The following is a 16301-nucleotide window of genomic DNA, read 5'->3' on the forward strand; positions in this document are numbered from 1 at the left end:
AGGGAGATGCAAATAAAAACCAGAATAAGATGAGATACAACTTAACCCTTGTTAGAGGGACAATGATTTAAAAAAAAAAAGAGGAAAACAACAGATGTTGGCAAGGATGTGGAGAAATTATAATATTCATCCTTTGCTGGTGAGAATGTAAAATGGTACAGCTACTGTAGAAAACAGTTTGTTAGTTCCTCAAAAAATCGAACCTAGAACTACCATATAGCCCAGCAATCGCAATCCTAGGTATATACAGGCAGTCCCCAAGTTACAAACGTCCAACTTATGAACAACTCTTACCTAAGAACAGACTGCCAAAATAAGTTAAATACAATGGTTCATAATAACGAACATATGCACTACTTTGTGACTCCCATTGTGTGGGCTGGGAATATTTCTTAGGTGTTTTATATGCATAGAAAGGTGTATACACTATATACTGACAAACATTTGACTAACACTAAATAAGAACCGTAGGTACCTGTTCCAACTTACCTACAAATTCGACTTAAAGACAGACTTAGGAATGGATCTCATTTGTTACCCAGGGACTGCCTGTAGTCAAAAGAAGTGAAAGCAGGAACACAAACAGAAACTTGTACATCAATGTTCGTTGCAGCACTTTTCACAATACCAAAAAGTGGAAACAATCTAAATGTCCATCAACAGATAAATGGATAAACAAAATGTGATATATACATACAATGGAATATTACTCAGCAATAAAGAAAAATGAAGTCCTGATACACACCACAACATGGATGAACCCAGAAAACATTTTGCTGAGTGAAATAAATCAGTCACAAAAGGACAAATACTGTATGACCTCAGTTATATGAACTAAGCAAATACGTGGAAACCTAAAATTATTAGTGGTTTCCAGGGATGGAAAGGAGAGGGAAAGGGAGAGTTTTTGCTTGGGAAGCACTGAGTTTATGTTAATGGTGTGGAAGAATTTGGGGAAAATATAGTGACAATGGTTGCACAACATGAAGAACGTAATGAATATCACTGAATTATATGGGTAGAAATTGTTGAATTAGCAAATGTTTTGTCGTGTATGTTTTCACCACAATAAAATTTCTTTTAAATAATTTCTAAATTTAAAAAAACAATCCAATTCTCACCAAAGTGAAGTGCACAGTCTAGTACTTGAGACATTTCCACAATATGGTGTGGGGCACACCAACACTGAGACACCCTGAAAAGACAAAAAGATGGCAGCCAATTTCCCTGGAGAAGACCTGGCCAGGAACAGTTCCACTAAGTAGGTAAAAAATGAACTGAGTCTGCATAGATGAGTGGAGGTTTGCCAGATGGATGATGGGGGGTGGGGAGGGGAATATTCTTTATGCAAAAAGGAAATGTGCAAAGGCTGAGACATCAAAGAGTGTGATGTGTTCAGGGAATGGAAAACAGAGGTTGGGATGGGAAGGGTCTTTATTTGATACACTAATCCGTTACCCTAATGCCTCTCATATGCACAAACAATGCAAAATTAATTTAACCACTATGCTTATTATTTATGCTAAATTTTGTATTTGTGAAATTACATATTTCTGGTTTTCAGGTTGGGATTTTCCCTTACCATCAGTTTGGTAGGATCTCTTGAATCTTCCTCCCCCTTAGATAAACAACTTAGTCAATTAGCTCATCCTAAAGTCACTACTTCTCCAGATTGCTAAGGAGAAGTTCATTTTGACACACAGGTAATTTCTCATCAAATACAATGTGACCCTTTCCTAAAGAAGCATTCCAAGCAAGATTCCTTCAGAGCAAGCATGTAAATTAGCACTGGCACTTGCCAAGAGTGAACAACACCAGGGGTTATACCAGAAATTGTGGGTAGGTCAAGAAGCCTTTTTGGTAAGTTTTAGCCAATGATCACTTCCATGCAGCCTCTTAAAGGTTTACCAGGATTCCCAGCAAGAAGCAAGCAACTCTGAGAAAGTTGATCTGATTAGCCCTCTCCACAGTTGGATTTCATCATCCCTGGGGTGCTTCCTCCCTACTCCCTGCCCCCCTGCTGTCCTCCTCTGGAAATCAAAGCTAACTTCCTCATTCTCAAACCTTCTGGGGATTCCTGCCCTAAGAAGTATAAGAAGTTATGCTACTGAACAAGTAGGTTTTTTGTTTAAAATCTCCATCTCTGTTTTAATAAATGCATTATTTCTAAGATAAATATTGCATATTCTGAACTTGTTTGTGTGGATGAGAACAACTTTTTTCCCAAAGGCTGTATGCTAGGATGCATCTAAAATATTAGTAGGCAGGTTTCAGAAGATAAAGGGAATTTAGCTCTAAAAGGTTACTGAGAAAGCCGTTAGTAGGACGTTTCCAAAAGTTGCTACCCAGTCAACATTTCTGTATTTTTATTAGGTCAAAATTGGACATAGTAAAGCATTTAAGTGACGAATTGGGAGACTAAAAATAAATGTGGATTTCATGCTCAGCTAAAAAGTATACAAAACAAATTATGTGGAAATTCAGCCAAAGAGAAAAATGGAAATAAATTTGAAGGAACTCCCTGAGGGACTCAAGGGTATAGTAACGTTGAAAAAAGGGAAGGAAATGTGATATGGGATAGGGCTTGTTGCCCCAGGAACTATATGAAGTCAGACACTCATAGCGTGGATTTCTATTTTTCACCTTCCCAGTAGCCCCACTTCCAAACTTCTACATGGAAGAGAGATATTTGACTGGAGTAGCATTGACCATGTTCTCAAATTCTAAAACAATATAATTTCGTTCTATCCTTTATGCTGGGAACTGCCTATTTCTTAGTACAGAAGTTCCCTTTCTCTCCTTTCCTAATTTCTTGCCAAGCTTGGAGTCACAGGACAGAATTACTTGACACTTCTCAGGCTGTAATTTCTAGCAAAATCTGACTGCTCCTTATGCCACATGCCTTCTAAGACAATCTCTGAGACCTGCAAAAGTTCCTGCTACTCATCACTTCCTTGAGCAATCCCTCTGCCCTTCCCTCCACTTCTAAGCCCTCTTACACATCACACTAACATGAGATTGTTCCTAACAGCGCTATGTATTGTACAACTGCCTTCCCTTTGCAGGGAATAAGATTTACACCTCTCTGAGGCATTGACTCACATCAACCATCACTGAGCAGATCTACTCTGCCGCCAGCTGTGCAGGGAGAAGACTGATTAGGAATCAATATCCAAGGCCTAATGTAAGACAAACTGCGATCAACCATTTCTGTCCTTTGAAAGAGTAAAGTCATTGGAAAAGGGGAGGAAAGGAGCTGAGGGAGTATAGGGAGGACTGAACTAGCTGGGGCTCAGCAGGATACCCTTTGAAAGTGTCAACTCTGAAGTTATTGCTCTTTCAAGGTCAGAAAAACAATTAAAATGAGACAATCTTTGTTAATTCCATCAACTCAGAGAAGAAAAGTGGGACCATTTTTGCCAGTATGCCATGTTCAGTCAGTGGACTAGGTTCACTACAGCTGTGACTTCAAAGAAACTGCACAGCCAACTGCACAGCTTTGTCTCCCTTAGAGCTAGAGAGCAGTCCTTGGGGCTGTCTTCAAGGAACTGACCTGGGCTCCTACACTGGGAACAACAGGACAGCCTGTTGGTTGTTTCAAATGGGGTCTTCTCCTGAGGATTAAGTTGTTAAAGCCTAAAGATGAGACTTTCCCCTACTCTCATGACATATCATCGTAGGCTGACTTGTTGGAAAAGAGACATCTAAGGCCCCAATTTAGAATCTTTTGGCCCTATCCCCTCTAAATCCAGAGAGAGGCACCATTCAGGACACTGATCATGTCCCTTCAACTCCTCCTTTTCTGTGCCTCACAACTCAGTTAATACCACCACCAACACCCTTGTTGCCTAAGCCAGAAAACTCAGACCATCCAGATCCCTCTGTCACCATTACTAGCACCTCCCATCCAATCACAAATTCCTATCAAATCTGCCTCCTAAATATCTCTTGAATATGTCCACTTCTCCCCCTTACCCTAACTCAAAGCACCATAACCTCCATTTCTTTCTCCACAAGCTCAGAGAGAGATCTTTTGAAAATGTAAACAATCATGTTATTCTCCTCTGGATTAAAACCCATCAGAACCTTCTCACTGATAATTATCCTTAGGATAATGTCTAAACTGCTCACTGTGGCCAGCAAGGTCTTCAAGATTTACCTCTTGCCAGTCTTTCCAACCTCATCTCCTTATCGTTTGTACATCATACCTCATCCACCTCATCATCCCCTTCATACACACACACATACATAGACACACTTCATGAGTCAGCCATATTGAATTTTTAGCTCTTTCCCCCTACCTCCCTGTTCTTATACTTGGTATTCCCTATCACTGGAATGCTCTTTCTCCTACTCATTTTTCAGTACTCACTTTAAAAGTTAGTTCCTCTAGAGGCTTTCCCAGAGCAATGTAGTTTAGGGTACCACTAATACCCAATGTTTTTCCCTTTTAGTGTAGTTCCCTATTTCTCTGAGGGCAGACCTGCTCCTAACAGATGTGAGGCCATGACAAGATTACAATGGAAACCCCTTGCCTGTAGCTTGCTCTCCCCCTTTCTTCCCATCCCCAGTTCTATTCTGCACTGAGAGGAGCCACACATGAGTATGGACAACACAGCCCACAGATCCAAGATCTGCCCACAATCCCTTTCTTAAACTGCTACCCTTGGGCCAGTCCATGGGCCTGGAAAAGCTTACAAGGTCAATGTTGTCTGCTCTAGGGAGATAGATTTGGAAAAAAGGCTCACCATGCCCTGAGAAGCTGCTAGAAATGTTGACGCAGGAATTTCCATCCCAGACACTGGAAAAGGGGTGAAGGCAATGTGTGCTTCAGGTGTGAATTGTTCCACAGGCACCAGGACTTGTCTTCATGGCAAGAGTGGGGCCAGAGTCGGGCTGCGTAAAGCACAAAGCCTATCCCAGGGGCCAGCTTGCCTGCGTCTAAGAGAAGTGCTGCCTGCATGCCTGCCTGCCTCCACAGGACTTTAAGCCTCAAATGAAGATTCTAGATTGATCACAAGTGTACATATTACTTAGCTCAGCATGTAGTAGCTGTTCAATAAATATTGGCTGAATGAATTACAGAGTTTTGAGAAGACAAGGGAGGGGTTGTGTGAGGATTAATACAAATATAGCTCAGCAAATATCTACTGATTCTTTAGGGATGAGACATTGTGGAGGATTCGAAGATGAACTAGCTGTGGCTCCAATACTTAATTTTATTACAATACAATAAATGTAATGATAAGTATCTATATTGACAGTACCAGGTAACTGGAGATGTAAGTTCATAGTGAAATATTATTATGGACATTCATTTCTTAAAGGAAAATAAATAAAGATGTTTATCCATTAAGAGTTGATGTACCTTTACTTAGAGGTTGACAACAATAAGTGGGATTAAATTTGGTTAATTAGCTGTCAACAATTATAGTTGTTAGAGAGTTCTGGTGCAAGATTTAGTTATGAAGTTTGACCGAGCCACAAGTAAGACTTTATATAAATTTTAGACACATTTCATTTTAGTCATTATTGTTAGCTGTCATCAAGTCAACTCGGACTTATGGTGGCCCCATGTACAACAGAACAAAATGCCACCTACTCCTGCACCATCTTCACTATCCTTAGTATAAACCAAAAAAAAAAAAAAACCATCAAGTTGATTCCGACTCATAGCGACCCTGTAGGACAGAATAGAACTACCCCATAGGGTTTCCAAGGATCGGCTGGTGGATTCAAACTGCTGACCTTTTGGTTAGCAGGCAAGTTCTTAACCACTGTACCATCAGGGCTCCTATCATTGGTATGCTCGAGTCAATTGTTGCGGCCACTGTGTATTTTGAGGCTCATCTTCCAGCACTGTATCAGCAGGATTCTGTCGTATTCCATAGGGTTTTCATTGGCTAATTTTTTGAAATAGTTTTCCAGGCCTTGTTTCCTAGTCTGTCTTAGTCTGGAAGCTCCACTAAAACCTGTACACTATGGGTAACCCTGCTGGGATTTGAAATACAAGTGGCGTAACCTCCAGCGTCATAGCAACACAACAAACTGAGAGACAGGTGGCGATTCATTTTAATAGCACCTCCTATTTCTTTGCATGTTTGTCTTGTAAGTAACTATGGCACACAAATTATTTTTTTCTCCTTGTCCATTGTCCTCATCATAATAATCTCTTTAAATAATTCTACCTTCTTGGGAAATGGAGTGTCCCATAAACTAATAATGTGCAAACTGAAGCATTTTGCAGGGAGAGGGTGGGAACTGATTGTGCATTGTGTTCTGACACAGTGCTTATTACTATTCTTTGTACAAAACATTTAATTGACTCAAATTGCAGAAAAGAAAAGACGCACATTCGCTGGCAACTATTTACAAAAGTAGCAATATATTTACCACCAGATGATAGTAATTGCACTTCTCAAAAACTGCAAAATTTGTTATTTTTAAAAGCTTCTTTGATAAACATGGCCCCTGGCCTTGGGTCCTCTCTAGCTAGTTCCATTTGATTACAATTATGCATCTTCGTTAGGAACTTCACCTGTAATTATATTCGAGAGAAAGCTTGGTGAATGTTTTAACACAACATATAGTTGATTTCAGGCTTCAAAATAGAGATTCTACCCTGTTGATTTGCTCTTTCCCAAGTTATTTCTTTGGTTTGACTACTTGAATAAACCTTTAGACTTGGATCCTTCTAAAAAGAAGCTCAATATCCGAGGTATTATTTGATCAATATCTTAGGCCTTTAATGGTCTCCATTATCTTCCTCCACTTCGGTGTTACAGATCACATTCTAACAAACTCCAAAGGCCTTCCAAGTAATCAAGGCATAGTCTAATTTATCATAGTACCTAAACTATATGACCCACTTGTTGAGGTTTAGAAACTTTTTGCTCTATAGAAGCTCAGAAAATGTGTGTTAGGCTCTTTCAGGATGCACGAAGGAGACATATGCTCAGGTTACTTCCAAACTAAAGGTCATGTGATTTGTTGTACATGTTTATCAACCAGAGTTCTTTTAGTCCTTTCTTCACTATGGTATACCCTCCCCTTACCAACCTCACTCCAATGACTTGCACCCCTCATTTAAGCAGCTAGGCTCAAGGCATTCACTGCCTCAAAGGAGGGTTGCTGCAGCAGAAAGCAGAGAAAAAGGAGTCTAACTGGTTCAAACCTAGAGATTCTAACATTCTGAAAGGACAAGACAGGACTCAGAATAAATAATAAGCAAGAGGAATAAGAGTCACTACCCCCTCCTCTGTTATATAACCAATGTTACCTTGGGCTTCCCAAAACCAGGGGAGAGAGGGGTGATGAGGGATGGAACCAAAGAGAGGGTTGACTGAGGAGGGGCTTGGAGTGACCAGAAGGCAGTAGTGACATCAAAGTCCCTAGGTTGGCTGGCCTCTCTTCCTTCAAGATCCTTCAATAACCAGCAGCTCCTGGGAACTGGGTCACCCCCTGCCCACTGTCCACTCCCCATTCCACCACTTTATTCTACCCCAATCCCCACCGCCAGCTACATGCCTCCCTGCTCCAAAGAGCTGTGCTGCCTCTTCTTCCTGTTGCTCTCCCAAAAAGGCCTTCCCATGACAAGTAATCCCCAGGGGAACAAAGCCCATCTGGTCCCCAGACTTTTCAGTACCAATAGCCCATCCTATATAAACAACCCAAGTTCAATAACTCCAAACAGTCATGAGCTGTCAAAGGAGGAGGAAAGAGACTTGGATACCTCATGGGGAGCATGTGGTGTGGAAAGGAAATTTGCTGTTCATGTATCTAGATGCAACTGTGCTCAAGCTTCCCTAAGCCCCGCTCCCTACCCACCCTCAGCCCCTGAGCCAAGTAGTGGTAAAACACATTATTAGATAAGAATTCACAGCAAAGCCAGGAAGTCAGGAAATGGTCCCAATTCAGTCCAGTCAAGCCTCACAGAGACTGGAATATCATTTAAGACACAACTCAATGCCAGTCATCAAGCTGCCTTGTCCTCTCAGCAGCTGACTTCTGGTGGAAGTTAGGGTGATGCAGCTACTTTTCCTTTACCTGGGTCCCCGGTCCACTTGCCCCTGCTGCTACTACATAACTCTGAATGTATAGAGTTTAAGTTACTCAAGTAAGAGAGCCAGATAGTTCAACTGGTATAGAGGGTTGGGCTGAGCACTCAGGCCACGCCCTCTCATAGGCCTTAGCCCAGCCAATAAACTGGCAGCCACTGGATAGGGTACCAATCCTAGACCAGATTGGTCAAGTTCAATGATGACAAACACTGAAGAGGTACTGTGGGTATGGCAGTTATTCTGAGACTTCACAGAAAGGGGCAGGGTAACTGGTGGCTCATTTTCAGTTTGTGGGAACCAAACCGCAGAGGTGAAGTCATATAGCCAATGTCACAGGACACATTAGACGCTAAGAGTTGAGACTAGAATCTCGTTCTCTTCATGCCATCATAGAATTCCAGACAAGCAATATAAACATCAATCCAGGGGCATGCACACCACTTTCTAAGTTTGCCAAAATTCCAACACCTTTATTTCTGACATGTCCAGATAGAAATACAACAGGCGCAAATGTGGCAGGCACAACACTCAAGAGAGAGATTGCTTGGCTCTCAAACTCAACAGAGAGCACTTTATGGAACAAAGGCTAACTCTTCTGGATTGGAAGGTCCATGAGCTACCTTATACACAGCCAGCAACATCCCTCCCACAGGTAGGAAGGATAGAACAGAGGCCACAGCTGGTCTGCAAACCAAAAATAATTGGCATATGTGCCCATGTACATTTGTGGCACATGCTGAATGCGAGGCCTTAGATTTTGTGAAGCACCTCTCACTAGGTTTACTGTGCAGTGCTGCCTTGAGTTGCCTCTCCTGTACCTGTGAAAGACTGTTTACATCCATGCCCAAAAGATATGGATTTAAACTCTTCAAGACATTTTACAAACATTTCTGCTATTGCTCCATATACACATTCCCAAAATCTTAAAATCTATAACATTGCATGCTAAAAATAAGAGGGATTTGGGGAAAATAATGTTGGGGAAATACAGACAAAACCTATGGAACTTTGCCACTAAACCCCTGTCTTAGTTACCTAGGCTGCTATAACAGAAATACTGCAAGTGGATGGCTTTAACAAACAGAAGTTTATTCTCACAGTTTAGGAGGCTAAAAGTCGGAATTCAGGGTGCCAGCTCCAGGGAAAGGCTTTCTCTCTCTGTCGGCTCTGGGAGAAGGTCCTTGTCATTAGTCTTCCCTTGGTCTAGGAGCACAGGGACCCTGGGTCCAAAGGACGTGCTCACTCCTAGCTCTTCTTTCTTGGTGACATGAGATCTCTCTCCTCTCTGCTCAGGTCTCTCTTTTATATCTCAAAAGAGATTGACTCAAGATACAACCTAATCTTGTAGATTGAGTCCTGCCTCAGTAACATAACTGCCTCTAATCTTGCCTCATTAACATCATAGAGGTTAGGATTTACAACACATAGAGTAACCACATCAGATCACAAAAAGGTGGACAACCACACAATACTAGGAATCATGGCCTAGTCAAGTTGACACACATTTTGAGGGGACACAATTCAATCCATAACAAGCCCTAACAAAAACAATATTTATACAAGCACAGTTCGCTTCCCACTGGCAATAGTACCCAGCACCACAGTGAGTCAATCATTTGCAGCCTTAAAACTGGGGCCTCTCTTTCCTCTTTTGAGACACTGGTCTTTGCTTCTAATAGAGATCAGTTTCAGCAAAATGAAAATTTGGATCCTTTGTTTTAATACAGGAGAAAATACATTTTTTTTGTTTCTTTATCTGTACTCTCAGCTTCCTCAGATAGCTTAACACAGTGGAAAACGTAGCAGTTCTTGAAACCACTAAACCAGCCATTAGTAGCACTAAATAAAATCACTTCTGCATGATTTTCAGCTTCTGTCTTAAGGTTTTCATACACGCAAAGCTTTCTCTTTAATTGTGAGGAAACTTGCTTCTACTCACTTCAAAACATTAAAGTGTGTAGGAAAATCTTGCACAAATCAACATGACTTCTGCATTATACTGACATCATCCTTTTTGCCAACTGATTTGAACTAACTCACATAAAAGACACATGCATTTTAACAGAAGATGTTGTAGTGCTTTAATTGTCCTGTTTCTAGAAGAGAAAAAGCTATTAGAAAAACACCATTCCCGCTGGCATGCTGGCATTTGTGTTGTCAGTTGGAAAACGAACCACAATCGTAGATAATAAGCAAAAGCTAAAAGCACATTTTAAAAAATCAAAGTTAACCTTGACTTTCTGTAATTTCAGTTTGGTATTACTGAGCTGAAGGGCTCAACTGAAATGAATGCTCAGTGGAGGTGTTCAAAATAGAACAAGAGAGTAGAACGGAATCATCCGTTAGCGCTTTCTATCCGAATTTGCATTAGGTCTCTCAAATTAAAATCAGAGTTGAAATGCTCCAAAGCTAGCATTCAGAGAGATGCAGGTAAAATTCAAATAAAGGAATAAACACAGACCTGTAGCTTTCATTTCATTTAAAATAAAGAAAGAAGACAAGTAAGAGAAGTGGAAGGAGATGGGATAATCTGGGTTCTAACGTTCACATGAATACTGATGTCACGGAGGTGAGACAAGAAATTTCAAAAGGAATACCATTCTCAACATGAATTAAAACCTATTTAAAACTGTGTCCTTCTGTGTAAAATCATCTCCTGTTTCTTAGTTTCCTAGTACTGCTGTAACAAAAACACCACAAGTGGATGGTTTTAAAGAACAGAAGTTCATTATCTCACAGTTTTGGAGGATAGGAGTCTGAATTTAGGACATCAGCAGGGCTATGCTCTGTCTGCTCTAGGTGATCATTCCTAGTCTCTTTCAGCTTCTGTAGCCCTGGGCGTTTCTTGGCATTCCTTGGCTTATAGATGGATTCTCACATGGTGTCTTCCCTTGTGTATGTAACTCTCTGAGACTGCCTTCCCATTCTATAAGACACTACGCAGAAGGTTTGAGACCCACCCTAATCTGGTATGATCTCATTAACATAGCAAAAGAAAAACCTTAAATTCGAATAGTCACATTCACAGATTCAGGCCTTGAGACTTCAACTTTTTGAATGGCACAGTTCAATCCATAACATCCTGTAACACTCTTGTAACATGCATTCCAAAATGGGAATTGCTGGTCTAGTCCAACCTACCAGGCACACTTGGGTCAGCAGGATGTGGGGGAACATTCCCTCAGGTGATGTCTCAGCACCAAGGAGAGCTCCAAGCCAACTAAGGCCATTCTTTTATGCTTTTCCTTTTGGGCAGTAAGGGAAATCTGGTCCATCTTAGGCCTTCTTCCAGCTTTTGGTGTGTGTGTTCTCCAGTGGGATTCAATTTCACACTTTGATAAGTTATGTTGCTCCTATTCTCAATCCAGTAGTCCCAGACCCACTTCATTTCATCAGAACCCTGTGCTGGATTTTATTCCAGATTCAGGCTAGGGTACAAATGTATAAGAATTAAATAAACCTTTCAACTGTCTTTGAAATCTCCTTATAGCAACTACCTCCTCCTGTTCTCTTTCTTTCCCATCATCTAGTGACTTATTTTATGATGAATGTGTTGGTATTAACTTAACATTGGGAAATCTATTCACTCCATCCCCTACGTCTGTCAATTTGTCATACTGTGGGGATTTGTATGTTGCTGTGATGCTGGAAGCTATGCCACCAGTATTCAAATACCAGTATGGTCACCCATGGTGGACAGGTTTCAGCTGAGCTTCCAGACTAAGACAGACTAGGAAGAAGAACCCAGCAGTCTACTTCTGAAAAGAATTAGCCAGTGAAAACCTTATGAATAGCTGTGGAACATAGTCTGACATATGAGTCCCTCAGACTGGAAGTCACTCCAAAGACGACTGGGGAAGAGCTGCCTCCTCAAAGTAGAGTCAACCTTAACGATGTGCATAGAGTCAAGCTTTTGGGACCTTCATTTGCTGGTGTGGCATTACTCAAAATGAGAAGAAACAGCTGCCAACATCCATTAATAATCAGAACGTGGAATGTACAAAATATGAATCTAGGAAAATTGGAAATCACCAAAAATGAAATGGATTGCATAAACATCAATATCCTAGGCATTAGTGAGCTGAAATGGACTGGTATTGGCCATTTTGAATCAGAAAATGATATGGTCTACTATGCCCGGAATGACAACTTGAAGAGGAACAGTGTCACATTCACTGTCAAAAATAACATTTCAAGATCTATCCTGAAATACAGCGTTGTCAGTGGTAGGATAATACCCATCAACTTACAAGGAAGACCAGTTAATACCACTATTATTCAAATTACACGCCAACCACTAAGGCCAAAGATGAAGAAATTGAAGATTTTTACCGACTTCTAGAGTCTGACATTACCAAACATGCAATCAGGATGCATTGATAATTACTGGTGATTGGAATACAAAAGTTGGAAATAAAGAAGAAGGACTGGTAGCTGGAAAATATAGCCTTGGTGACAGAAATGAGAGATCTCATGATAGAATTTTGCAAGACCAACAACTTCTTCATTACAAATACCATTTTTCACCAACATAAATGGTGACTCTACAGGTGGACATTACCAGATGGAATACACAGGAATCAAATAGACTACATCTGTAGAAAGAGACCATAGAAAAGCTAAATATCATTGGTCAGAACAAGGCCCAGGGCAGACTTCAGAACACACATCATTTGCTCATATGCAAGTTCAAGTTGAAACTGAAGAAAATTAGAACAAGTCCACAAGAGCCTAAGTGCAACCTTGAGTATATCCCACTTGAATTTAGAGACCATCTGAAGAATAGATTTGATGCTTTGAACACTAATGACCGAAGACCAGGCAAGTTGTGGAATGACATCAAGGACATCATACATGAAAAAAAAGCAAGAGGTCATTAAAGAGACGGGAGAGAAAGAAAAGTCCAAAATGGATGTCAGAAGAGACTCTGTAATTTGCGCTTGAACGTCAAGTAGCTAAAGCAAAAGGGAGAAATGATGAAGTAAAAGAGCTGAACAGAAGATTTTAAAGAGCAGCTCAGAAAACAAAGTAAAGTATTATGATGACATGTGCAAAGACCTGGAGACAGAAAACCAAAAGGGAAGAAAAAGCTCAGCATTTCTCAAGCTGAAAGAACTGAAGAAAAAATTCAAGCCTCAAGTTGCAATATTGAAGGATTCTACGGGGAAAGTATTAAACAACACAGGAAACATTAAAAAAAGATGGAAGGAATACACAGAATCCCTGTACCAAAAAGAATTGGTCGATGTTCAACCATTTCAGGAGGTAGCATATGATCAGGAACCAATGGTACTGAAGGAAGAAGTCCAAGCTGCACTGAAGGCATTGGTGAAAAACAAGGCTTCAGGAATTGACAGAACACAAATTGAGATGTTTCAACAAATGGATGCAGCACTGGAAGTGCTCACTCATCTATGCCAAGAAATTTGGAAGACAACTACCTGACCAACCAACTGGAAGAGATCTGTATTTATCCCTATTTCCAAGAAAAGTGACCCAACCAAGTGCAGAAATAATCGAACAATATCATCTATATCACACACAAGTAAAATTTTGCTGAAGATCATTCAAAAATGGTTGCAGCAGTATATCAACAGGGAACTGCCAGAAATTCAAGCAGGATTCAGAGGAGGACGCGAACCAGGGACATCATTGCTGATGTCAGAAGGATCCTGGCTGAAAGCAGAGAATACCAGAAAGTTGTTTACCTGTGTTTTATTGACTATGCAAAGGCATTCAACTGCGTGGATCATAACAAGAATGGGAATTCCAGGACACTTGATTGTGGTCATGAGGAACCTGTACATAGATCAAGAGGCAGTTGTTTGAACAGAACAAGGGGATACTGCACAGTTTAAAGTCAGGAAAAGTGTGTGTCAGGGTTGTATTCACCATACCTATTCATTCTGTATGCTGAGCAAATAATCCGAGAAGCTGGACTATATGAAGAAGGATGGGGCATCAGGATTGGAGGAAGACTTCTTAACAACCTGCATTATGCAGATGACTCAGCCTTTCTTGCTGAAAGTGAAGAGGACTTGAAGCGCTTACTGATGAAGATCAAAGACCACAGCCTTCAGTATGGATTATACCTCAACATAAAGAAAACAAAAATGCTCACAACTGGACCAAGAAGCAACATCATGATAAATAGAGAAAGGTTAAAGTTGCCAAGGATTTCATTTTACTTGGATCCACAATCAACACCCATGGAAGCAGCAGTCAAGAAATCAAAAGATGCATTGCATTGGGCAAATCTCCTGCAAAAGATATCTTTAAAGTGTCGAAAAGCAGAGATGTCACCTTGAAGACTAAGGTGTGCCTGACCGAAGCCATAGTGTTTTCAGTCGCCTCATATGCATGTGGAAGCTGGACGATGAATAAGGAAAACTGAAGAACAGACACCTTTGAATTGTAGTGTTGGCAAAGAATATTGAATATACCGTGGACTGCCAAAAGAATGAACAAATCTGTCTTGGAAGAAGCACAGTCAGAATGATCCTTAGAAGCAAGGATGACGAAACTACTTTCCACATACCTACAATATGTTATTAGGAGGGGTCAGTCCTTGGAGAAGGAAATCATACTTGATAAAGCAGAGGGTCAGCGAAAAAGAGGAAGACCCTCAACAAGATGGATTGACACAGTGGCTGCAACAATGGACTCAAGCATAACAAGTATTGTGAGGATGCCACAGAACTGGGCTGTGTTTCGTTCTATTGTACGTAGGGTCACTATGAGTTGGAACTGACTGGATGGAACCTAACAACAATTACATACATTCCATAATTTTCTAAGTTTCTTTGTCCTTTTATACCTGGATCCCAGTATCTTCCTTAAGTCTTTTCAGTCAACCCTTCTCCACTGAATTGCAATCCTGTACCCCAGTTCTGTGAATCTACTTCTCATCAAACTCAGCCACCTTTTTATCCTCCAGTAGAACTACTCCCTAAACATAACTCCCATTTTTCCATGGCTGGCTACACTCCCATCTAAAAGCCCAGCCTCTTGCACATTCCATTCAGCCCATTGGTTCCTCTAGGGTGTTTCCCTGGTGTCCAGTACTCCCAGGCATTCTGCCCATCCCTGCGAGGCTCCTTCTTGATGACTATCAGCCTATTTGCTGACATATTTCCTTACTCTGGGCTCCAGGCTGACTCCGACTAACTGTGTCACTTCGGTACAGACATATCAAATGTTCCCTTCCCTCTGGATATTTCAGTTTCACATAGTCCACTGTCACGCAGTGTGTTCCTTGCACATTTAATTTCATCTGATCATTAAAGCAGCCAATAAAGCGAGATCAACAAATGATCAGTTTGACTGTGGACATAGACACAATCATTTTGGGGAACAGTGAAAATGTAAATGTCTGCCTAAGAATGGGAATGATGGTAACCCACATATACTGTGTGTGTGTTTGTGCTCGTGTATGTGTGTGTGTGTGTGTGCGTGTGTGTAAAGTCAATTCTCCACTTATAAATTCCATTCTATGGGGTTCAAGCCATTCCTCCTTTACCCAACAATTTCCAAATTGAGATACTTATTAAATTACATCAAATAGGTATTTTCCCCCTCAGTTGAAAGCATGAGCAATTGGAATTGTAATACAAGCACGTTCACACTAGTCTTCCACCTTACCTATATCTGCTCCTGTCTATTTCCACCTAAGACTTGTTTCTTCCTCCCCCCAAAAAGGGGAACTTCAAAGAAAATAAGCGCATAAGAGAAAATAAGCTATGATTTAGGTTGCCTTTTTTTCTTCTTTTATTTCAAAAGAATGATCTGGAACAAGGAATACTCTTGTGAGGTAAAACAGATGATCCTCTAAGAGGACTGCACAATGTGTGAGTGTTATTGATTTTTCTTCCTAAGTCATTTCAGCGATACAATCTTGAGCTGAGTGACCATCGATAGTAAATGATTTCCAGCCAGACACTCAATCGTCAGACCTGCTTCTCTCAAAGATTTAGCACTTCTGGTGAAAATACGTACATGGATTGTGAAGCAGTAGTAGTGTGTAATAGAAGATGTAAACTCGGAGGATTGTTATTATTATAATAAGCCTATAGCTGAAATTACAAAGGACAGGGTGAAAAGGGAGCCACAGTTGCTGCTAGGTTTTTGTTTTTGTTTAACGTTTTTATTCAAGGCTTGAGAAATCACATTAAGTAACTAGATCTATTGCTTCCTAAGCCTTAAAGCCAAAAGTGGACAATATTAACCAGCCAGGATGCAGAT

Source organism: Trichechus manatus, unplaced genomic scaffold (genome assembly GCF_000243295.1).
Source record: "Trichechus manatus latirostris isolate Lorelei unplaced genomic scaffold, TriManLat1.0 scaffold00121, whole genome shotgun sequence".
Classification (NCBI taxonomy): Eukaryota; Metazoa; Chordata; class Mammalia; order Sirenia; family Trichechidae; genus Trichechus; species Trichechus manatus.